Raw genomic sequence first — 24,138 nt, forward strand, 5'->3', positions numbered from 1 at the left:
CGCGGGAATGTAAATGTGCCGTTCCACTTTCCACTTCGCCATGAGAAAGTGCAGTGTCCCAGGGAGGAAGCTTTGACTCTGAGCGGCAATCCCGGCCGCGATGGGAGCAGGGCGCAGGCAGGAGAGGCCCTGGGCGCGGGCCTCCTGGAGTGCAGGGGCGCCCGGGCACCCGCGATCTGATTCCCACTGCTCCGACTCGCGGGAACCCGGGCGGGGCCGGCGATCTGGGATCCCGGCGGGGGACGAAGCCAGAAGCGTCATCCCCAACTCTCCGGACTCCAGGTGCGCTTCGCCCGCGGAGGACTTTCCGGTCTCGTGAGCAGAGGGACAACCAGGAACTTAGGCTCAGTCTCCACCCCGAAGCGGGGCGGGTCCGTCCGGGATAACACCCGCTGCCCGGCCCTGCCTGGTTGTGATCTCCGTGGCAGCAGAGAACGGGCGCCGTCCCATCTCGGCCTCTGGGGTAAGGGGGCCCCGGGCCGGTGGTCCTGGGCTCCAGAAGGGGTGCGGCAGCTCTGGAGGGCCTCGCGGGGGTGGCCGGTCGGGCGCCGCGCCCAGGCGGAGGTGCTGGCGCCGGCACAGGGTGGAGCCGGCCGGGACTCGCTCCGGGCGGGCGAGCGGGAGGCAGACACCGCCTGTATCCAGCCGCCCCTTGCAGAAGGACCTCTGGAGCAGTGTGTGGAGCTTAGAATGTCAGAGGTCACTGCAGTTATTTATCGAGTTCATGTGCCAAGCGCTGTGCTGGATTTAGGAGTTACAAAGAAAGGATTGAGTAATATTCCCTGGAACTGACTCTAACACCCACGGTTTGCTTTTTTAATTCTTTCTTTACTCCTTTTAAGAAACTTACTCCTTTCTCCTGGTCTCTTACTCTTTCTCTCCTTGTGGAGCTAATGGCTTCAGTACAATGCCTGGCACATGGGAATCTGTTATTATTGTGAGATCCATGAACTGAGCCTGAGTCTTACTCTATGGTCGTGGCTTTGACCAGCTGGAGACTCTGGAACCAAAGAGGTTATTGCTTTTCAACAATCTGCCCAACTGTAAGTGCTTCCCAAATTGATGAAAGTCTTCTGTAAGCTGTTGGGAGCGTGTGAGACCTGAGTAACCCACAGCTTTCAGGAAAAGTGAGTATCTGCCTCTCTTCAGTTGACAGTGGAAAGAATGAATAGGATTCTCCGCGCCCCCCCCCCACCCCCGTCTAAAATGATGCATCCCATTGCCCATCAATTCTAGAACCCTCCGCCTTCTCCTTATATTGCAGGTAAGTCTGTTGATAGGGAAGCTCTAGCTCTTTAGTTGCCGTGGAATTCTCAGATGACAGAGGTGGGAGAGCAAGCAACAGAGGAAGTGGGCAGGAATGAGGAAATGGGTATCCTTAGCCTGCGAGGACCGGCTAACTTCCCAGGGTCCTTTCTGATCAAGGCCAGGCTGCCTCCCTCAGCTTAGATCAGATTTGTTTTGCTTTGGGGATACACACATGAGTGCAAACGCAGGCAGACATACACACAACTACTGGGTCAAAAATGCTGTGAATTTCCCTCCTAGATATGCTTGCATTTGGTTAGGGATATTTTTTGTCTGAAAGCTTTTTAGAGAGTAACGTGTAGTCAGGTCCAAGCAGGCCAGTCCTCAGTGTCTGAAGGGCATGACCGCCTGGTCATTTCAAACTGTAGCTTGTGGCCCATTTCTCTTCTTATATCTGCAGCTCATCTGTTTTCCCAGCCCTTGTTCATCTGCTAATAGACTAAGCCTGCTCTTCTCCAAGGGAGATGGAGCTGAGGGGAGGCACTCGAGTAACAGATGTTGTGCCAAGGAGTACCTGATGATTCAGAATAAAGGAGAGGGTAGATTTTCCTTGGTTGTCCAATTTTATCCAGACATTTGAGGATAAAAATTTTATATCCTTTTTATACTAAAACAATTACAAGTATATTTTGTGGTAGGATTCAAAATTTAAATACTTTCTTTATATAAAAGAATAAACTTCTAAAATTTTTGTTTGGACTTTGGGCTGTGAGTTGGCCCAAACGTAACCTTTGGGAGTTTGCTTTCACTGCAATGAGGGCTACTTATGGAGGCAGTTTGGTAGATGCTGCAGTGTCTTCCCTGGAAGGACTTTGAATAGCATGCTAATTGTGGCATGTAGGATCTTCATCACAACATGCGTGGCCTTTTGTTGTGGCACTCGGGCTCAACCTTGCAACGCACAGGTTTAGTTGCCCTGCAGCATGTGGGATCTTACTTCGCCAACCAGGCATCAAACCTGTGCCCCTGCATTGGAAGACAAATTCTTAACCAGTGGACCATTAGGGAAGTCCCCTCATTTAATCTTTTTTTTTTTTTTCAACCTGAGGCAGGATTATTAAACTTGTTTTACAGAAGAGATCCCAAGGCTCCAAGCTGCTGGATACTGGCTTCCCAGATGGCACAGTGGTAAAGAATCCACCTGCTAATACAGGAGACACAGGAGACTTGGGTTCAATCCCTGGGTCCAGAAGATCCCCTGGAGGAGGCAACAGCAACCCACTCTAGTATTCTGGCTTGAAAAATCCCATGGACAGAGGCGCCTGGCGGGCTACCGTCCATACTGTTGCAAAGAGTTGGACACAACTGAGCATGCATGTGTGCACGTGCACACACACACACACACACACACAATGGATACTAAAGCCTGTTCCCTTAGCCTCCCTGCCTTACTGTGGCTCTATCAGTGCTTGGTTCAGAGTGATTTGGCATTTGGATTTTTAGCTTCCTGGTTTATAAACTAATCTTGACCAAATGTTTTTCTTTTCCTTTTCATTTTTCTTCTGGTCAAGCGGATGTGTAAACTATGGTGGGAAGAACTGGAGCTGGCAGTGGTGTGGGAATACAGGTTAACGGCCCTGGATTCAGGAGGGGCTTGGCTTGTGAATAAGGGAATCAGCTCACTCTTTGTGGCCCTGGGAAGAGCTGGGCAGGAGTGTTTTGGATGGCAGGTTCTGGTTAAATTTAAGGAAATGACTTTGGAAACCCACAGGCTGGATGGGTTTGGAGTTGGCAGGAGCTCTGTCACCAGAGATATCTGGGCAGAAGTCCCACAGCCCCTTTCTGATGGAGCTAGGAAGGGGAGAAGGCTAAACTAAGATGACTTCTAAAGCCATTGTCTCCAAACTTTGGGTGCATCCCCCTGGAAGCTTGCACAGCATACAGATTTTTGCCCCCAGCGTTCTGATGCAGTATGACAGGGTGGGACCCAGGAATCTGCCTGTTGTGTTGGTTTTATTGGGAGTAACTTGTTCAGTTATGTTTGAACTGGACAGAGAGCTTTGCTGTGGGAACCTGAACCACCACCTTTGAAGAATTTGTCTTAAATGTTCAAGATGCTTGAGATCAGTCAAATGCCTAGACACTGTATTAAGAATTGCCCTGAAATTTGGCAGTGTGTTTCTCAAAATTTTAAAATCCATTGACTTGTGTTCCATCCATTTGAATACTAGGAATTTATCTGAAAGATATGGTTGGACATGCGCATGGAAGGGCCTTCAGTTGGTGGGCAGAATGTCAGTGGCCCCCACCGAATGGATAAAGGTTCATTTATTTATTATACAATGTGACAGATGCTATATATTCAAGGGTAAAATACCAAGACCCCATTCTTAGGGAGATAAACAAGCAAATCAACAATTAAAAACTCATAGGACTGCATGAGAAGTGAATGCACTTCAATGCACTGTGCCTAGCCTGCCATAGAACTGAGGAGGTGCACCGAACCCCATCATGGGTGGTCAGAGAAGGCTTCTTGAAGGGGGAATGAGAATGATCTAGGAGGTGGGAATAGGAGAAGAAGGGCTTATGCACAGGCATGGAGGAGAGCCATTCAGCCAGAGCAGGGCTAGTCCAGAGGCCAGAGCATGAGGGCCCTCAGAAAGTAACGTCATTCTGTGGGCCCTTGGGAGACAGGACCAATTATTGGGAGTTAGGTCTTAGAGATTCCAGGGATCCCATAGTATGAGTTGCTGGCCTAAGTTATAAATTCCTATTTTCTTCTGCATCTGCTTCTATGTTTAGCACTGTTATAAGATCATGCTAGTGTGCATGCATTCTACATCGCTTCAGTCCTGTCCAGCTCTTTGTGACTCCGTGGACCGTAGCCCACAAGGCTCCTCTGTTCATGGGATTCTCTAGGCAAGAATACTGGAGTGGGTTGCCATGCCCTCCTCCAGAGGATCTTCCCAACCCAGGGATCGAACCTGCATCTCCTGTGCCTCCTGCATTGGCAGGTGGGTTCTTTACCACTGGCGCCACCTGGGAAGCCGCCAGTTTTGTGATAGACATTTGTAAATAAAAAGGAAACTCTGGGTACCAGGAAGGAAATCGAGGCAGAGATTCAGCCTTGGAGAAACAAGACTCCCAGCTTCCCTGTCCTACACCAGGCCAACTCTTCAAGGTTTGTCTTGGATGTAATCTGGGTGAGGGTCCTCCTCTGTGTGCCCTTGTCTCCCTGTGATCCCCCCACCACGCTTTATTTTTTCTTGATTACAGACTTGAGCCCTCCTCTCAGCTTTGAGCTCCTCTGAGATCAGGACCACAGAGCCCCATTCCTCTGGCCCATTGCCTAGTGAGCATTCACCAAAGGTGTGTGCTGAGTGCATGTGTGATTTTTCACGGCCTAGAAAATTTATTCCAACCTCTGAGCCCTACAGAATGATCCACTTGCTGAAAAAGTTTCTCTTTCTTTTTTTACCGCACTGCACAGCATTTGTCATTGGAGTTCCCCTATCATGGGTTGAACCTGCTCCCTCTACGCTGGAAACACAGAGGTCCAAATGACCCATTTTAAAAAATGATTGTTCAATTCTTTGTCTCCACTCCCATCATATCCTTAAACCAGCCAAACTCCGAACTTAATGCATTTGACCCTTAATGCATTTCCTGCCCAGTTGAAAAATCCACGTATCACTTTACACTTCCTACTTCCCTACTGCCTTATCCTTTGATCCTGGATATCTTGGGATCTACATCTGCAGATTCAACCAACTGTGGAAGGTGTAGTGGTGCAGTAGCATTTAGTGAAAAAAACTCAGGTATAAGTTGTCCTGGGGAAGTTCAAACCTGTATTGCTCAAAGGTCAGATATTCTGTTTTCCAAATAAGTCATATCAGTCATAATCAGAGAGAAAGCCTCATTTTTACTGTCTTTGCCTATGGACTCTTTGCTGTTAAAATCCTATCTGAGCCTTAATCAAATGAAATCTCTGACTCTCTTGGGTGGGGGAAGTGAGGTGGGATTACTTAGTCTGCAGTCTCTCCCTTCCTTGAAGTTCTAATGTTAATAGCTGCCCAGTGCTGCTTTGTCATTGGATTGGTTACATACTAGTTTTGTTTCTCTTACTGGCTTTCATGCTTCTTGAGAGCAAAATCATCTTCAACTTTGTTTCTTTCACAATGCCTAGTACCTGATAGGAGCAAAATAAACTTTTTTTTACAGTTATTTATTTGTTATTTTTGGCTGTGCTGGGTCTTCTTTGCTGTGTGGGCGTTTCTCTAGTTGCAAAGAGTGGGGCTACTCTTTAGTTGCGAAGCATGGGGTTCTCATTGCGGCGGCTTCTCTTGATGCAGAGACGGGCTCTAGGGCCTGTGGGCTTCAGTAGTTGAGGCTTCAGTAGTTCGGCCCTCAGGCTCTAGAGCACAGGTTTAGTAGTTGTGGTGCATGGGCTTCATTGTTCCTCAGGATGTGGGATTTTCCCAGATCTGGGATCGAATCCGGGTCTCCTGCATTGGCTGGCGGATTCTTTACCACTGAGCCACCAAGGAAGCCCTCAAATGTTTAAGTGAAGACGATGAGTGCCTGCACACACAGCAAGTGGCAGTTTTGAAACGAGGGGTCTCATGCAGAGACCACCTATTTGAGAGTCAGGGCTCAGAACTGGATGTGAGAATAACCAGGACTGCATATTGGAACTTAATTGAGTAAGGTCTCTGAGCCCCACCCAAGATTTACTGACTCAAGCTCTAGAGTCTGACATCCCCCAGATCTGTATTTCTAAACACTCTCCAGGGGATTTTTGTGCCCGTTAAAGTTTAAAAGCTTTTCCCAAGATACCATGCCAGCTGCCTTACCCTCTGTACTAATTAGGATCCTTTTGAAGCCATAGCTCCGGACACTTGAGTCATGCCTTCTGTGCTTAGCTGCTCAGTCATGTCCGACTTTTTGCGACCCAATGAACTGCAGCCTGCCAAGCTCCTCTGTTCATGGGATTCTCCAGGCAAGAATACTGGAGTGGGTTGCCATGCCCTCCATTGAATCTTCCCAACCCGATGATCAAACCCAGATCTCCCGCATTGCAGGCGGATTCTTTTCTGTCTGAGCCACCAGGGAAGCCCAAGAATACTGGAGTGGGTAGCCTATCCTTTCTGCAGGGGAACTTCCTAAGCCAGGAATTGAACTGGGGTCTCCTGCATTGAAGGTGGATTCTTTACCAGCTGAGCTACCAGGGAAGCCCAAGTCGTGCCTTCATCCAAGGCCAAAAGAAAGGGGGAAGTTGGTAGGCTGACTCAGTCATTTTAGCATGGGGAACGCTCCTACTCCAAGCCTCCAGACAGGCTTGCCTTTACTTCTCAACCTCCGCAGTGTGTCACGTTACTACTCATAAACCACTGTGGCAGTTGGAATGGGCTTGCCTTGGACCAGTCATTCTTTCTTCCTAGGAAAGTCCCACTTCCCTGGTTTATCTAACTCAGTCCCTCAACTCATGAAGGTTCTCTCAATGAGGAAGGAGGATGTAATAGAGATTGATTGCTAATCCTGGCAGAAATCTTGCACAATAGTCTACCTCAGCTTGATGCCAGAATAAACTGGCTCCCACAGGTGGGGTTAGATCTTGAAGCAAGGACTGGAGCTCTGCCCTTGTTGTGGATTCGCAGCCTGCTAGCTCCTGGACTGAATGTGTGCCCTACAGCCTAGGCCAACACTCAAACGTGGGAGAAGACTGGAATCTGGAGTTTCACAGATCGTGTAAATTAACAGATCAGGCCTTCCAGGAGTAAGGTGTGCTTGCACTGGATGGTTTTGAGAACTCTACTATTCAAATAATCTTTGGCAGACATATATCCTGAGTCATATTTATGCATAACTATGTACACATGCATGTGTATAACGTATTAAAAGATGTTAATGTTATGACTCCCCCCTTCTATTAACAAAATTTTGCTCATTTTTTTCCCTATTACCTTATTCTTTTTTAAAGATTTTTAAAAATATGGACCATTTTTTAAAGTCTTTATTGAATTTTGTTAACATTATTACTTATGTTTTTGGTTTTTTGGCCCAGAGGCATTTGGGCTCTTAGCTTCCCCACCAGGGATGGAACACATATCCCCTGCATTGGAAGGCAAAGTCGTAACCTCTGGACCACCAGGGAAATCCCCCATTACCTTATTGTTGGTGAAGAATCATGAATGAGAACCTCCACTTATGAAATGCCCATGGGGTGGTTTGGGAACCTTTTAGGTATCTGTAGTTGGAATCTAGAATCATTACTCTAGAGCAGTGGTTATCAAATCTGAGAATGCATCAGAATCATGTGGGGGAGCCTCTTAACTCCACCTCCAGAGTTTTGGATTCTGTAGGTCTGAGGTTGGGCCTATGAATTTACACTTTTAACAAATTCCCAGTTGATGGTGATGTTCCTGGTCATGGAACCACACTTTCACAACCACTTAGTTGTAGTAACTTCTTTTAGGTTGAAATACTGGTCTGGATATAATGAAAATATAAACATAGGGGAATTTTAATCATGCACACGGGATCTTCTACCTTTTTCAGATTCTTTTGTGCTCCCTATTAAAGTTGCCTGTGACCTCCTCACTGGGGCCATGCTTTGGGTGGACTTGATTCCCTGGGTTTTCTATACGTTGGTGAATCTGAGGAAGGCTTATACCTCAGAGGTGAGAAGACGGAGCGACACCCACACACTCTCCCTCCAGGCTGAACATTCATGGTGGCCTTAAATATTGGTCTTAAAACCCTGCTTTTACCTTAAGAAAGAGTGAATTTCTGATAGGGACTCAAACATAGTTGAACTTTGCGAACATTATGCCAAGTGAAATAATCTAGACACAAAAGAACAAATATATCGTTCCACCTATATAGGATAAAATTCAAATTCATAGAGACAGAAAACAGAATGATGGTTTGCAGAGTCTGGGGTAAGGGAGAAATGATGAGTTATTATTTAATGAGTAGGAAGTTTCTATGTGGGATGATGGAGAAGTTCTGGGAATGGATAGTGGTAATGGTGTACAACGTTGTGAATGTAATCAATGCCACTGAATTTTGAAGTAAGTAGAATAAAACATAGAAAATAGGAATAAAATAAAGCAAATATTATAGCAATGGGGAAGAGATACTCTTAACTATTAAAAACTATTAAAATGGTAAGTTTTGTCATTTTTTTTAACCACAGTTTTTTTGAAAAAATATCCTGCTTCTGTTACTGTTCTCCCAGTGGTATCTTGGGGAATTCTTGTATCAACCCATCAGAGTGCATGCTCTGTCACTCAGTCATGTCCAACTCTGCAACTCCTTGGACTGTAGCCTGCCAGGTTCCTCTGTCCATGGGATTTTCCAGGCAAGAATACTAGTGTGGGTTGCCATTTCCTCCTCCTGGGGATCTTCCCAACTCAGGGGTTGAACCCACGTCTCCTGCATCTCATGCTTTGGCAGATGGATTCTTTACCACTGAGCCATGTGGGAAATCCATCAGAAATGACTGTTAAATGTTCAGTGTTTTTTCAAACTAATTGTTAAATATAGCCATTATTTAGCCACTATATATTATATATATAGCCATTAAATGAATTATATTAAGGTAGAAATATTTATCAGTAAATTATATTGAAAACACTCCATCACTTTCTAATTATTTTACCACCTTTTACTGTTACATATGTTCTTGAAGTTCTTTACATCTCTTGTGTCTGTATGGTGGAAATACTATATAATGGCATACCATTGTCTACTGATTACCAACTCTAAGTTCAGTGACACCACATAAGTAACTTGAATCATGTTGAAAATATTTACACCAAAGAAATGGCTACAGATCAGGGTTTTCTTTCCTTGGTAAGCCAGCTGTTAAGTTTATCAGCACACCCCTGGTCTTATTATGGCTCATTAGTAAGGCAGGGTTGCAGTAAGCTTGCAGGAATAAAGCACCAGCTACTTAGGATCTTCCAGCCAAATTTTCTTAAACTGAATTCTAGCTCTTTCCAAATAGCCTTGTCATTGGCTGTTTTCCCCAGGCCCAAAACAGAAGATGTTGTGGCTAAGTTTAGTGGGTGGGACGCAAAATGAGTCATATAGTAAAAGAGTTGCTTTAACCTCCTGGGCAAGAGTTTCCTCAACTGGAACATGGAAGGGGTGGGAGAAAAACTGGCAGAAAGAAAATGAAGTGATTATTCTAACAGTGGGAAAGAGCTACTTAAAAAAAATTTTTTTTATTATAAACTTTTCCCAACATACACCCAAAGTGGCAGAATAGTAAAAGGAAACCTCATGTACCTATTCATCATCCAGCCCAACGATTACAACATTTCATCAAAAAAGAGACTTTTCTAACCATTGAGGTAATAAGAAGGAATACAAAGGAAAAGATGGATAGGTATGATTTAAAAATTTTCTCCCAAAGTTTGCCTCTACTAAAAGGAAAATATGAAATTGGAAAAATGCATAATAATAAATTCTGGGTATAAAAGATGAAGTTCTATAATATGTGCATAATTCCTAGAAATGTGTTAGTAAAGCATCAGGATCCCTAAAATGGGCAAAACATGCAAGCAGATAATTCACAAAAAAGTGTATAAGTAGAAAAAGAGACAATTCAGTGTTAAACAGGTATAGCAAATGAATGTGTTTTGGCTGGCTGAGAATTGGATATCCTTGTAAATTTGGAGGACAACAGGAAATATTCATAATTATCCAGGTATTGGTATCACAAGGAATAAATAGGTCAAAAAAAGAACAAAATCTACAAAGCTAATTATAAAGATTTTAGTCATATCATAAAAAAACCTGAATAACCAAATAGTAGGGACATTGAATAAGTTATAATGTATCAATACGATGGAAGAATATAAATTTAATAAAATAATAAATATGATTGTGTAGAATTAGGAAAATTAAGAGGAGAGAGCGGAACATAAAGTGATATACATACTGTGATTACAACTGCTAAAAGATTGGAACACACAAAAAGTGAAAGTAGATGGTATGTTTACACTTTTAAAATGGCCTTTTCAGTGCTTAGATTTGATTTAATAATTTACAAAATAAAATGAAAGGGGGAAATAGATGTGATTGCTAAAGGCCTTATACTCTCTAAAATCCTATGAAAGTTGATCTTTTTCTTTTGTAGGAAAGAGCCATAATTTTCAGCACTGCAGTGGAACATTCTGCCTGTTCCCACATGCTTGCTGGGTTTAGGAAACAAGTTTATCAGATCAGGCAGGCAACTTAAACAATAACGACTGGAGGGAAAAAGAGGTTGATAGTGACAAATAAAATTAATGCCAACTATCCCAAATCCACATTTCATTTTTACAACCAAAAAGTCCTGAGGTTGCTAAAACAGAAATAAACCAAATAATAAATTTTCTGCTGTATACATTTTATTAAAAAGTAAAGTTGTTTTTTTTTTAAGCTAACCAGTATTTTCTATTTTCTATGGTCTCTCGAGGCGTTAATATTAAATTTTTCATGATCTCTGCAGATGCTTCATTTCTTTTAGAAGGACTCCTGCTGGAGGGGGGAATAGTTGAAACCAAACAGTAGTGACAAGAATACTATTTAAATATTTGGTAAACCTTCTTATATTAGATTTGGTAAGCCCTCTTAAATACACATAAGCATTTTAAAAATCAAATCTCTTTCTATTTGGGAAGGAGGAAAAGGGTGATTGTAGAAAATTAACCTTGGCCTTGATGTTCTGAATACAGAATATTTAAGCCAAAATCTTCAGTCTCAGAGAATTTCTTGGTGTTATGCTAGTCATTTTTCTCCTCCTATTTAGAATCCTGTTCTTCCGTCAAATATTAAGGATGCCCAATGGTTCCCTAAATGTTTCTTCTGAATAATTAAGTGAATTATTTTCAGGGATAAGCTTTGCCTTTACACATTCCAAGGCAATCGTTCTTTTGTCATAGACCCATACTGTGTTTTTCTTTCTTTTTTTAAAAAAATGGGGGAAATGAAGTCACCAAGAAGATAAATAATTTTCTTGATGAGATTTAAAAGAGATATCTGAGATAATTATTCATATAAAGTATTTAGAACAATGTCTGCCACGATACAATATATGCTCAACAGTAGCTATTATTATTAACCATAAAAAGGAACGGATGTGTCGGTTGAATTGAGGTGAATGAATCCAGAGCCTCTTATACAGAGTCAAGTAAGTCAAGAAAGAGTAAAATAAGTATCCTATATTAACACACATGTATATGGAATCTAGGAAAATGGTACTAATGAACCTATTTGCAGGGCAGGAATAGAGACACAGACGTAGAGAACAAACTTGCAGACACAACAGGGGAAGGAGAGGGTTGGTTGAATGGAGAGGGTAGCATTGACATATATACACTAGCATGTGTAAACTGGAGAGCTAGTGGGAAGTTGCTGTAAATCACAGAGCCCAGCCTGCAGCTCTGTGACCACCTAGAGGGGCTGGATGGTGGGGAGGGAGAGGGGGACCGAGGCTCAAAAGGGAGGGGATGTATATGTACATACACTTATGGCTGATTTGCACTGTTGTGCGGCAGAAACCAGTACAACTTTGTAAAGCAGTTAGCCTCCAATTAAGAATAAAGAAGAAATTTAAAAATTAGTCTTACCCAAGATATGTGTAGATCAGTGCTATGTGATAGAAATATAAAGTGAGCCACAAATGTAAGTTTGAATTATCTAGTAGTGCAGCAGCACATTTTAAAAAATAAAAATGAGACAGGTGAAATGAATAATATCAATTATCCTACCCAGTAGATCCAAAGTACTGGGTTGGAGAGAAAGTCCGTTTGAGTTTTTCTATAAGATGATACCGATTAAAATTGTACCTGTCCGGATCGCCAGTCCAGGTTCAATGCATGAGACAGGGTGCTCAGGGCTGCTGCACTGGGATGACCCAGAGGGATGGGATGGGGAAGGAGGTAGGAAGGGGGGTTCAGGATGGGGAACAAATGTATACCCGTGGCGGATCCATGACAATGCATGGCAGAACCACTACAATATTGTAAAGTAATTAGCCTCCAATTAAAATAAATAAATTTATATTAAAAAAAAAACTGTAGCCGTCCAGTTAATTCACTAACTTGTATATGCAATTGAATCTCTTTGCTTACTGTTATCAATCACAGTGCTTCTGCCTTTTCACTCAATTCCACATCAGTAAGCCACCTTTTAAAAATTTTAAAAATGTCCATGGTTATTTTTTCATACTAGAAAATGTTATAATTAAATATTTAAATGTAATTATGAATTACAATTTATATAGGTATCACTGTAATTCATGCTGTCTGTAGAACATATTCAAATAAACACATTCAAAATATTGCATTAATGCATAGATGATATCAGTGAATCAATACGTTGACAGCAAGTGGATTGGTGCTGTGATTCGGTATAATACTAGAAAAGATGCAATGTGGCTGACAAGCACACCGTACAGTGTAACAGTTAAAGTGAGTCGTGGCTCCACCAAAAAATGCTGCTTTCCTGTGTTACGAAAAAATACTGTATACTGCTTCAATTTTAAATTGAATTGAAATTAAAATTGAGTTATTTTCTCTGCTGCACTAGCTGCATTCCAGTTACTCAGTAACTGCTTGGTGGCTTGTGGCTACCGTGTTGCACAACACAAGTTCAGACTGTGTCTGTCAAAGGAAAGGTGGACAGAACACCTTAGTCCTTCTTGTGTTGGCATCAGCTTTAAGCAGGAGAGAAATTTGTTTGCACGGTACTCAGTCCGATTCCTGTTTCTAACTGGTTTTCCCCATTTCTCTCTGCCTCTCTGAGGTGGCATCTTTTCCTATCCCCAATGTCTGGTTCTTTGATACATAAAGGATGCCTTTCCACCAGGATTCTTTGCTTTGGTCACCTTTCCCTGTATCTACTCTGCTTCGTGTCTGGCTTGGGGAATTAGTAGAGTCAGTAAAGGGTCCCCCTCACAGCTCCTCAGCTCAAGTGGGTGGGTGGGCTGGGGTTTTCTGGGGGGATTCCCCACTGAGCTGATGGAGACACGTCACTCAGCTCCTTACTATCCCCCTTTCTGGCTCTTTCTGTGTGTCTCTTACACACATGTTTACGCCATCTGCCTCTAGTTAGTTTCGGTTCCTTTCAGCTTCCAATCTTGTCTTATGTCAGTCCTAGGCCTTTGGATTTTGTCACGAGTGTCTTCCATGGCCCTCCTTTGCCTTCGTGAGGTTTTTCATTAAAAAAAAAAAAAAAACAACAAAGAACCAGGAGAGGCTGCATCAGAAATAGCAAGTTCCCTATGTGAATCAGACATCCACCATGGAAGAATTCTAACAGTTCTGTTTTTGTATTCTTTGGCCAAAGTCAGCTTGAATGCTGGAAAGATTTGAAAATAGATCCCTGCTCTGGTCCATGGAAGGAGTGGCTGACCAGGGGGAGAGAGAGTCGCCCACAGAGCTAGATCTCCAGTATTTACAGGGCATGGGCAGCGCCAGAAGAAAACGTGCCATTTTAAGAGAGCCTTGTTTCTTCTCCAGCTGATTCCAGATTGCCAGGGTCAAAGCGGTGTAAATCTGTGAAGAAAACCCAGCTGCTTTTCCTGCTCATTTGGGAAGAGAGTTTTCTTCCCTTGTGGCAAACGAAAGTGGTAGTGTCGGAGAAGGCAATGGCACCCCACTCCAGTACTCTTGCCTGGAAAATCCCATGGATGGAGGAGCCTGGTAGGCTGAAGTCCATGGGGTCGCTAAGAGTTGGACACGCCTGAGCGACTTCACTTTCACTTTTCACTTTCATGCATTGGAGAAGGAAGTGGCAACCCACTCCAGTGTTCTTGCCTGGAGAATCCCAGGGACGGGGAGCCTGGTAGGCTACCGTCTATGGGGTCGCACAGAGTCGGACACGACTGAAGTGACTTAGCATAGTGTTGGTGAGGAAAAGCCTGGGCTGTGTGTAATAACTTTTCCTGCTGCCTGCTAGCTTTCCTGGCAAGAGTGCTGGAGTGGTGGTCCTACCTGTAGGTAACAGGACAATAGGAAGCCTGGCCACTCACTGCCTCTTTGCCAGTCCCCTCTGGGACTTGAGTTTCTCATTCAGGTCCTGTCTGTCTCCTCCTTCCAGCCTCACAAGAATTCTGTAAGGAAAGATGGAGTGGACTTTAGTTTCTCTGGGATAGATTATAAAAGAAAGACCAGATGTTAGATTCAGGATTCCTTTTTCTGATGAGGTGCTCTTCTTCTTTACCCCTGAGACCTATTATGGCTGAGACGAGAGAGAAGATCAGGAGTACTGGTCTGCCCTGGAACTGGGGTCTCAGGATATGGTGGCCTATAGTTTATGATTCATAAGGAGGGATCTGGGTGACCTGGATGCAGGTGGACATACAGCCTTGGAATTGGGGATCTCAGGATATGGTGGCCTGTAGTTTGTGATTCATAAGGAGGGATCCAGGTGACCTGGGTGCAGGTGGACATACAGAAACTCTAGTGGTAAAAGAGACAAAAACTGGAGATCAACACCAGTAGCTTATGATCATCTGGTTGGGGTTCCTATGTGAACAGTTAGTGCGATTCCTGTCTTAGAGTCTTACTTGCCCAGAATAATTTACTTACGGTATTTTTGAAGGAGGAAAATGGAATTAAGTGACCTTTCACGTTTCTTTGAGGGCCTCTGATTTTAAAGTAACTTGCGAAATGGAGTGGGAAAAACAGTGTAACCTGTGGCAAAGCTTAACTATGCTGGACAGGTTTTTCTCTTTGCATAGCTGTTATCCCTGAGGAGACGTGGCTTTACCCATGATGCTATGCATAAGCTGTATGGATTTTTGGATTCCACTGAGTTGGATTTTGCCTCTGAGAGGACATTGCTAAAGGAAGACACACAGTGGCAGGCTTTACCTGAGAGGCCACCCTCAGCCTGCAAAGCTGTATACCTGTGTATTATCTATCATATACTTTTGGCTGTAGACATATTTATTATTGTATTGAAGTATTAATTACATATGATAAAATGCACAGATCTTAAGTGCTTAGTTCAGTGAGGTGTTTTTTCTTAAGGGGTTCACTTTTAAAAATTGCTTCTTTTTACTTTATTTTTTAAATTTTCTTTCTCTTTGTAATTGTTGTTTGTTGTTGTCGTTTAGTCACTGTCATGTCCGACTCTTTCGCAACCCCATGGACTGTAGCCTCCCAGGCTCCTCTGTCCATGGGATTTCCCAGCCAAGAATACCGTAAAAATTATTTTTAAAAATTGTGGTAAAATACACATAAGAAAAAACTTGCCATTTTAACTATTTCTAAGCATTCAGTTGGGTAGTGTGAATATAGTTACATTGTTTTGCAACCATCAGTACCATGCTTTTCATCTTGTGGAACTGAAATTCTATACCTGCTAGACTATAATTCCTTCTCACCCCTTCTTCCACCTCCGGCACTAGCATCCTACATGAGTTTGACTACTCTAAGTTCTCAATATAAGTGGAATCCTATTGTAGTGATCTTTTTGTGTCTGGCTATGTCACTTAGCATAATGTCCTCAAAGTCCATGTCTAATTTCTTTTCAAGGCTGAATAATACTCTGTTGTATGTACCACATTTTGTTTATGCATTCATCTATCAGTTGACACATGGGTTGCTTCCATCTTTTGGCTAGTTTGAATAATCCTGCTATGAACATGAGTGTACAAATATTGAGTCCCTGCTTTCAATTTTTTGGAAAGACTATGTATATTAATATGTATGTATGTATCTCCTGGGGAGATGGCAATGGCACCCCACTCCAGCACTCTTGCCTGGAAAATCCCATGGATGGAGGAGCCTGGTGGGCTACAGTCCATGGGGTCGATAAGAGTCGGACGCGACTGAGTGACTTCACTTTTCACTTTCATGCTTTGGAGAAGGAAATGGCAACCCACTCCAGTGTTCTTGCCTGGAGAATCCCAGGGCCGGGGGAGCCTGGTGGGCTGCCGTCTATGGGGTCGCACAGAGTCGGACATGACTGAAGCGACTTAGCAGCATGTATCTCCAGATTGTATATACCTGGAATATATACCCATAAATGAAACTGGGGATCACATAGTAATTATTATATTTTTAACTTTTCAGGGAAGTACCATGCTGTTTTCTATAGTGGCTATACTATTTTACACTCCTACCAGCAGTACAAAAGGGATCCAATTTCTCCACATCATCACTGACACTTGTTATTTTCTGATTTGTTTTGTTTTGATACTAGCCATCCTAATGGGTGTGAAGTGAGTTCAATGTATTTTGACAAATGTGTACAGTTGGGTACCACTGCCTCAATCAAGATAAGGAACATTTCAGTCACACCCTAAAGTTCCTTCCCTCACACTCCTGTGCAGGTAGGCCCCTCCACCTCACCGCTACCCCCAATCCCTGACCCTAGGCAACCACTTTTGTGCTTTCTGGCATTATACATTAGCTTGGTTTTTTTTCGGCTTCATTCACTCGGAATAATGTTTTAGAGATTCACTCGTCTTATCACTGTATCAGTCGTTTGCTGAAAAGTACTCCATTGCATGAATATTCTGCAATCTGTCCATTTATCTGTTGATGGGCATTTGAATTGTCTCTGGTTGCAGCAGTTCATGTGAATACGGCTCATGTGAACACTCTTGCCCATGTTTTCTTATGGATAAGCGTTTTCACTTATCTTAGGTAAATAAGATGGAATTGCTGAGTCACAGGGAAGATTCATGTTTAACCTTAATAGAAACTGCCAAATAGTTCTCTCAAGTTTACAGTGTCTGAAAGTTTCAGTTGCTCTACCTCTTCTCTAACATTTCTTTATTTTTAAATTTATTTTTCACTGTGCTGGGTCTTTGTGGTGCGTGGGCATTGCTGTAGTTGAGGTGCACAGGTTTGGTTGCCCCACGGCATGTGGAGTCGTACACAGGGATCACACCTGTGTCTCCTACATTGGAAGGCGGATTCATAACCACAGGACCACCAGGGAAGTCCCTCTCTAACATTTAATAGTGTCCTCTTTTTGTTTTTGTTTCTTCCCTTTTCTTTCCTTTTAACCGTTTTAAGGGCTGTGAATGGTATCTTATTTTGCTTTTAATTTGTGTTTTCTGCATAACCAGTAACAGGCACCTTTTCATATACTTACTGATCATTCATATGTTTTCTTTTGTGAAGTGTCTTAAGTCTTTCGCTCATTGAAGAACTTGCTGTGTTCATCTTTGTGTTATGACTTTTACTTCTTTATATATTCTCAGCTCAAGTCCTTTATCAGATATACGTGCTGTGAATATTTTCCCCCAATCTATGGCTTTCCTGTTAATTTTCTTTCAGTGAGAGAATAAAAGACACTTTTCTAATAGTATCTTTTACTGAGCAAATCTTTTTTAATTTTGATGAATCTTACTTATATTGACTTTTATAGCTTGTGCTGTTTCGTGTCCTAAGAAATCTCTGCCTACCTTAAAGTTTAAAGATAGAGAATATATTTTCCTCTGTGGTTAGAAAGTAAACCCCAATGGGACTGCAGTAATTGAATCTATGCTAATGCTTCCTTAGAGAATACCAGGGGGCTCAGAAACAAGGCAAGAGGAGGAAACCCCCTGGGGAAGAGGGCCCTTCTTGAAGACTAGGCCTTCTGGAAGCCGGAGGAGCCAAGGCAGTTAACATAGTCCTATGGCTGCAGGAGCAGCCAGTTCAGTTAAAGTCAACAGGCATTTCTTACAGCCCCACTATGTGCAAGACACTGCTAAGAATTAAGAGCAGGAAACTAGGGGCCCAGGATGGGAGTCTGGTGAGCAGATTCCAGGGAAGATGCTGTCTTAGAATTCAGACAACTCTGAAAACAATGATGATGTCGGAGGACAGACACACACAGAGGACCCCATCAACTTGGTGGCCAAAAGGATCTTAAGGGAAATCTGGTTTGAAAGGTTGTAGATGTGAAAGCCACAGATATTTTTAATATGGGTGGAGTTGGTAACCCACCCCTAAAACAGCTCATTAAACTGGTATGTTGGAATATGTGTATGTGGTGGATAAAGGTTACTCAGAGAGAATAGTAATAAAAAGAATAGCTAACATTTGTTGAGTACAAAATATGTATGAGATTCTAAGTACTTGATATGATGCAATAACTTGATTCATCTTTGCCACAACCCTTCCTATGAAGTTACTATTATTATGAATTCCATGTTATCAATGAGGAAATTCATCCAAGTACAGAGAAATTATAACTTACTCCAAATCATACAGTGAGGAAGTATGTGTGGGAGAGTTATAAACCCAAGTGGTTGGCGTCCAGGCTTCAGCATCTTGGTTACAGAGGAAAGATGGTGTCAAAGGAAGGATGGCTCCAAGGAAGGAGGAGGTCCTGTCTGAGATGGGCAGCTAGGCTGTGGCGTTGGCCACGCCACCCTCAGGTTTGGACCTTCCACTGCTGTTTCCTATTAGAGGGCGGCATGGATTTGCCCTCACTAGCGTGAACCTGTCCCACTGTGCTGCTAGCACTGCCAGACCTGGGTCAGGGAGGGAATCTGTCAGAGTCCAGCTCCAGCAGCCAGGGATTCAACCTGAAGGGGTGAGCAGTGTGGACGAGAGAAACTGAGGCAGCCTCTCATTTTACTTGGACTGCCTGTTTATTCCAAGCTTAGGATTCTCTTTTATACTTTTACAAAAGCAGTAGGTCAGAGGTTTGATATTTTTAGTTCTCATGGACCCAGATTTATTTTTCTCCAAAAATCATTGTTGCCCCTCAAAAGGAGTTCCTTCCTCAGCAATTTTCTTATCTACTTTTTCTCATGTGTCCTTGTGAATACACTGTAACTCATGCTAATGTCTGGGCTGCATACCGCATTCCTCAGTTTAATTCTTATCTTTCTAAGTCCTGTTTGCCCCTAGTATCCTAAGCTCACTATTTCTTAGAAAGGGCTTCTAGCTAATAATATCTCTAAAGTCCCTAATTTCTATAAGCTATAGTAGAATATGCTAACATTACAGCAATCCTATATATTTAGCTTCTAACTATTTTAATTATTCCTAAACCCTAAATTCAGCAAACTCCTTTGCCATAAACACTTTTCTCACAAATGGGCTTCAGATAGCAATCCCTCCCATGGCCTCAAGCTGCGGCCTGTGTGCTCACTCTGAAACACTTTTTTGTAAAAGTCCTTGAACAAATGTCAGTGGTTAACTTTATGAATTATTCTTTGAGCACAGCTGCAGAAGGCTTTATGCCTTCTCGTGCTCCTCTCAAAAACAATAAACACCTTAATATTCTCTTCAGTCAACTCAGCCGAGGAAAGGGAAAAACAAGTCAGAATCACAAAGCCTAACTCCTTCATTCCGGGTCCGTGCCTACGGATCAAAGAGAGGGGGTTTAGGGCCATGCCTCCACTTTGTCAGTAATGCCTAACGTGGCTCCCGACAGGAATCCACACGTTATTATCACACGTGTTACCCAGAGGCAGGTCTACCACCTAACGTGTAGACAGGGCTGTTTCCCGTCTCCAGGGAGGGTGGGGCTGGGCACTGTCTGTAGCCGTCTCTACTCTTAACAATCGGACCATGAAGGCAATGTGCTCTTTCTGGGGCAGGCGTTTCCACTCCATTTCTACTCCTGCTTTCTTTGTGTAGTTACAGCACAGCCCGGGAATTGCTTTCTCAGCTGTTTGCTAGACATTTTGATCTGAATTAGGGGAACATCAACTCTGAGAGATCAAAAGAATAGTTGTGTTTCAAGCCTGGAGGGGCGCTGCCTCTAATCGCGTAAGTAAACTGCCATCTGGGGCTTGAGCAAACATGTCAGAGCTGCGCCAAACCCTATGTTAGACTTTGAACGAAAGCCCGTACTGTTTTCGGTTCATAGCATAAGCTGGAAGAGTTATTCCTAGCAGCCCTTCTTTCTCTCCCTACTGGTGTACCCTGGACAGTCTAAACATTGCTGATGTTAGGATGAACATAATCAAACGGTTCCAGTATTTCTAGCCTTTGACTGTCTCCATGGCATGATGCATCAGTCAGTCTCTGAAGAGGCAGCACCGAGGGTACTTTACAATTGTGGGTGGAACCCATCCAACTGTGTACAGGATGCTCAGCCCTGTCATGGAGGGGAGGGGCACAGAATGTGCCTGGATGGGGTTTGGATGGAAACACTGAGTACCTCGCAGCTGGAGATGACATGGCTCTGGCCATGTGTTGGCTCCAAGAGACACTGTCACAGAGCCATGTTGCCCTGTTCTTCCACTGGAAAGGTTGGATGGCTGAACCAGGGCAGGGGCATGTGGGGTTAGAAACATGCTCTTTAAAGAGCCACCACTCTTGATTGGGTGCTGTCTGCCAAAGTGGGGTCCAGTGTTCAGCAGATAGGTCCGGGAGGAGTGTTTTTGTTGTTGTTTTGTTTTTTCCATCCAGCTTGTTAAAGATACAAAGAAAAAGAAAGCATTTAGCTCAGCAAAAGATGTGACAATTTGAAGTTTTGATTCCATTGTTACTCCTAAAAGCTTCTATCACTGACACCTGCCTTAGTGTATAATTATACACGTGTGTAAAGACACATGCATTTAGCATGGTATAGCATGAAGATCTGGAGAAGGCAATGGTACCCTACTCCAGTACTCTTACCTGGAAAATCCCATGGACGGAGGAGCCTGGTAGGCTGCAGTCCATGAAGTCGCTAAGAGTTGGACACGACTGAGCGACTTCACTTTCACTTTTCACTTCATGCATTGGAGAAGGAAATGGCGACCCACTCCAGTGTTCTTGCCTGGAGAATCCCTGGTGGGCTGCCGTCTATGGGGTCACACAGAGTCGGACACGACTGAAGCAACTTAGCAGCAGTAGCAGCAGCAGCATGAAGGTCTCTAGAGTAATGGCTATGACTGAAAACATAGCTCCTACCACCTACAACATGAGTGACTTTGGGCATTATGCTTAACTTTTCTCAAATTTAAGTTATCCTGCCCAATTCACTGGACAGTGAGAAGAGGAAACAATATAGTGTTGATAAATCACCTGTGTGCTTAGTTGTTCAGTCATGACCGACTCTTTGCGACCCCATGGACTGTAGCATGCCAGGCTCCTCTGTGCGTGGTGATTCTCCAGGCAAGAATACTGGAGTGGGTTGCCATGCCATCCTCCAGGGGAATCTTCCCAATCCAGAGATCGAACCCAGGTCTCCCACATTGCAGGCAGATTTGCAGGCAGATTCTTTACTGTCTAAGCCACCAGGGAAGCCCATGATAAAGCACCTAAACACTCAATGTAATTAGATGGTCAGTAAATACTTATTTAAAAATAAAGCCCCTTTAACTCCAGCACACCTAACACAGAATACAAGGCCAGCTTTCCTGATGCTGAGCCACTGAGCAGTGACAGAGGCTACCCCTTGGAGGAGTGAGCCCCATGACCAGAAGGAGGAGACCAAAGGCTGGAGATGAATGTTCAGAAAGGGTGTAGAGTCCTTGCAACGGGAAGGATGTTCAGCAGAGTTCTTGCCAACCACTACCAGAATTTTTTTCTGTTAGGCTACTCTTGAACAGACAAGGCATGGGGTAATTTTCGAGATGAAGGTGACAAATGGAGAGATTAAGGTTGCCTTTTAGCACCCAGAATGGTACCTGGCCTGGGGCAGGCATTCAGATCATGACTGTTGAATGACTGAGATGAAACCTCAGTGAAACTATCCTGTTAGTTCCATGATTGCGAGTAGTGTTAGCAGTGCATCGCTTCTTGTTTCTATGCTAATTAGCCTGCGAGGAGGAGGGGAATCCAAACAATTTGTCTGCAATTAAAAGGCAAAATAATTTAAAAACACCTCCACCATCAAAAAGCCAGCCGACCAGAATTCCAAAGATCTCTAGTCGACAGGTGGCCCTTGGAGTCACTCGGAGAATGAGAGAAAATTACTTAAGAAAATTGGAAACTTTATACTATGAAAACTGAAAACAGTATCCAGAGAAATATTTATAAAATTTATTAGAATATGCATTGATTTGTGCCTGGGGAAACTGAGGTATTAATGTGAAGTAGAAAGATGTTTAGGAGGGCAGATGGTTAACTAAGAGCACAGGGCCCAGCCAGCTCTCCCAGCAATCATTAAGGCCTTCTCATTGCTCTCTGTATTTTTCTAATCTTATCTCTTAATACAATATAGAACTCGCCATAAACAACTTTCATTATTGTATTATCCATCTGGTTTGTAGAGTGGAGATAATGTCAGGACTCCAAAGGTTAGGTAGATTAAGGTCATGTAGAGGAGTGTTTAATACATGTGCTTCCTTCCTTCTCCCTGCCTTTTGGACAAAGGAGTCATTGGAGTAGAAAACTTGAATAGACTTGGGCATGATGTGGGAACGAATGGTAGAGAAAGAGTGGGGATGTTTTAAATTATATGTAAAATGTGTTTTTTAATTATTTGTGGATTGAAATTATTATTACTGTTCCAACAGTGCTGTGAATAAGTGGCTAAAATTTGGACAAAAGACTGTTAATAAGTTACTTGCCAGATGGTGGGTTGAAAGAGATTCTTCTCTAAGAATTGCTTAGCAAGCAAGTCTTAAACTTTGCCTTCGCTTAGCCTACACACTTTGCTTGGATTAAATGTTTAAAAATAAAAAACCCCATCCAGGGAACAAAATTTCCTTTAACTTTAAAAGAATCAAAGATCCAAGGAAGAAGAGTTGCTTTCATGTTCCTATTTCATAAACAGTTTTGAAAAGCCTTTAGTGCCTGGGTGGGGCCCAGTTGCACTCTCCACAAGTCCACAGACTAAAAGTTTAAATTTGTCATCCTCTGGGATTTAAAGTGAAACCATGTACCAAAGAAAAATGGTGAATGAGTCACTCACATGTGATCTTCCAGGGAGGAGAAGGATTCAGTATAAGAATGTGTCATAAGGCCATCAGACCCCTTCACAGTGAAGGGTAAGTTCTGGTCTTGGGTCATTGTTGTGCATCTGAATGGAGAACAACTGCCAAGTTATGCTGGGGTCTCAAAGAAAGCATCTGGTCACAGGGTGAATTCACCATGGTGTCGCGTCTGGAAAGACCAGAGAAATTGTATTTGTTAGCACATCAAGAAGGGGTTCATCTCTTAGGGACAGGTTCATATTTATAGGCTTATCACTCATAGGCACTTACATGCTTGCACACATGGTTAATTTATTTATTTATGTTGAGAAATATAACTGTTACTTAGGAAAAAATCCATATACTGCAGTACTTTGTAGAGAGGTCCACATGGGAAGCCAAACCCCAAGGTTCCTTGGCAATCAAGGAATCAGAGGAAGAGTTTTAGATGGATAAAAGTCATCTTCACAGTGGGGAAATATCTGACGCCCAGAACATTGATCCTGGGGCCAAGCCAGCCTTTCTTGAGGACAGGCTTTTGATAAACATTTTAGAGTAAACCTCGGTGATGGTTTTGGGTTGAGCTTGCATTGCTGTTGGACAGAATTTTTCCTTAAATATGTCTAACAGCTTTTGGCCAGCTGGCTTCATCTTGGGAGCCATTCTTCCTCCTTAGATGAGTTTGCATATCGTTGTTTTGATGATTATTTACTGATTTTACTAGTCAATCTCATTTGCCTGCTGTCCAAAGTCTGGGTGGGTGGGGAGGAATGTATCACACTGCTGTCTGCATGGCCTCCTGCAGTATTACCAGGAGTGGGCCTTGTTCATGCATCTGCAGTCTGCTGTAAGGACTTAAGAAACTTCATGCTTGAGTCAGCACTGGGTTGCCAATTTCTGGCAGTGATATAATAGGGCAGTATGTGGACTAGTGTAATAGTTGTCCTTCTGAACATCCTATAGAAAAACAATAGGGTGTGTTCCTGACATACCTAATTTTTCTTTATGAATTCATTGTAAATTATTTCTGAAAGTACATGTAATCTTAACCTGAAACAGATTGAATTTAGTTATAGCTTAAGGCT

The 24,138-nt window shown here is 43.0% G+C and overlaps 1 protein-coding gene across 1 annotated transcript in view; it reads left to right on the plus strand.

Annotated features, from left to right (window-relative positions):
• The first annotated feature begins 374 nt into the window (after positions 1-374).
• ANXA4 (annexin A4) overlaps positions 375-24,138 on the plus strand; it is a 74,496-nt gene continuing 50,732 nt past the window's right edge. Inside the window, exon 1 of the mRNA XM_061432890.1 lies at positions 375-463. The gene's annotated coding sequence lies outside the window, so the exon portion shown is untranslated. The remainder of the gene's footprint in view (positions 464-24,138) is intronic.

Source organism: Bos javanicus, chromosome 11, assembly GCF_032452875.1.
Source record: "Bos javanicus breed banteng chromosome 11, ARS-OSU_banteng_1.0, whole genome shotgun sequence".
NCBI lineage: Eukaryota > Metazoa > Chordata > Mammalia > Artiodactyla > Bovidae > Bos > Bos javanicus.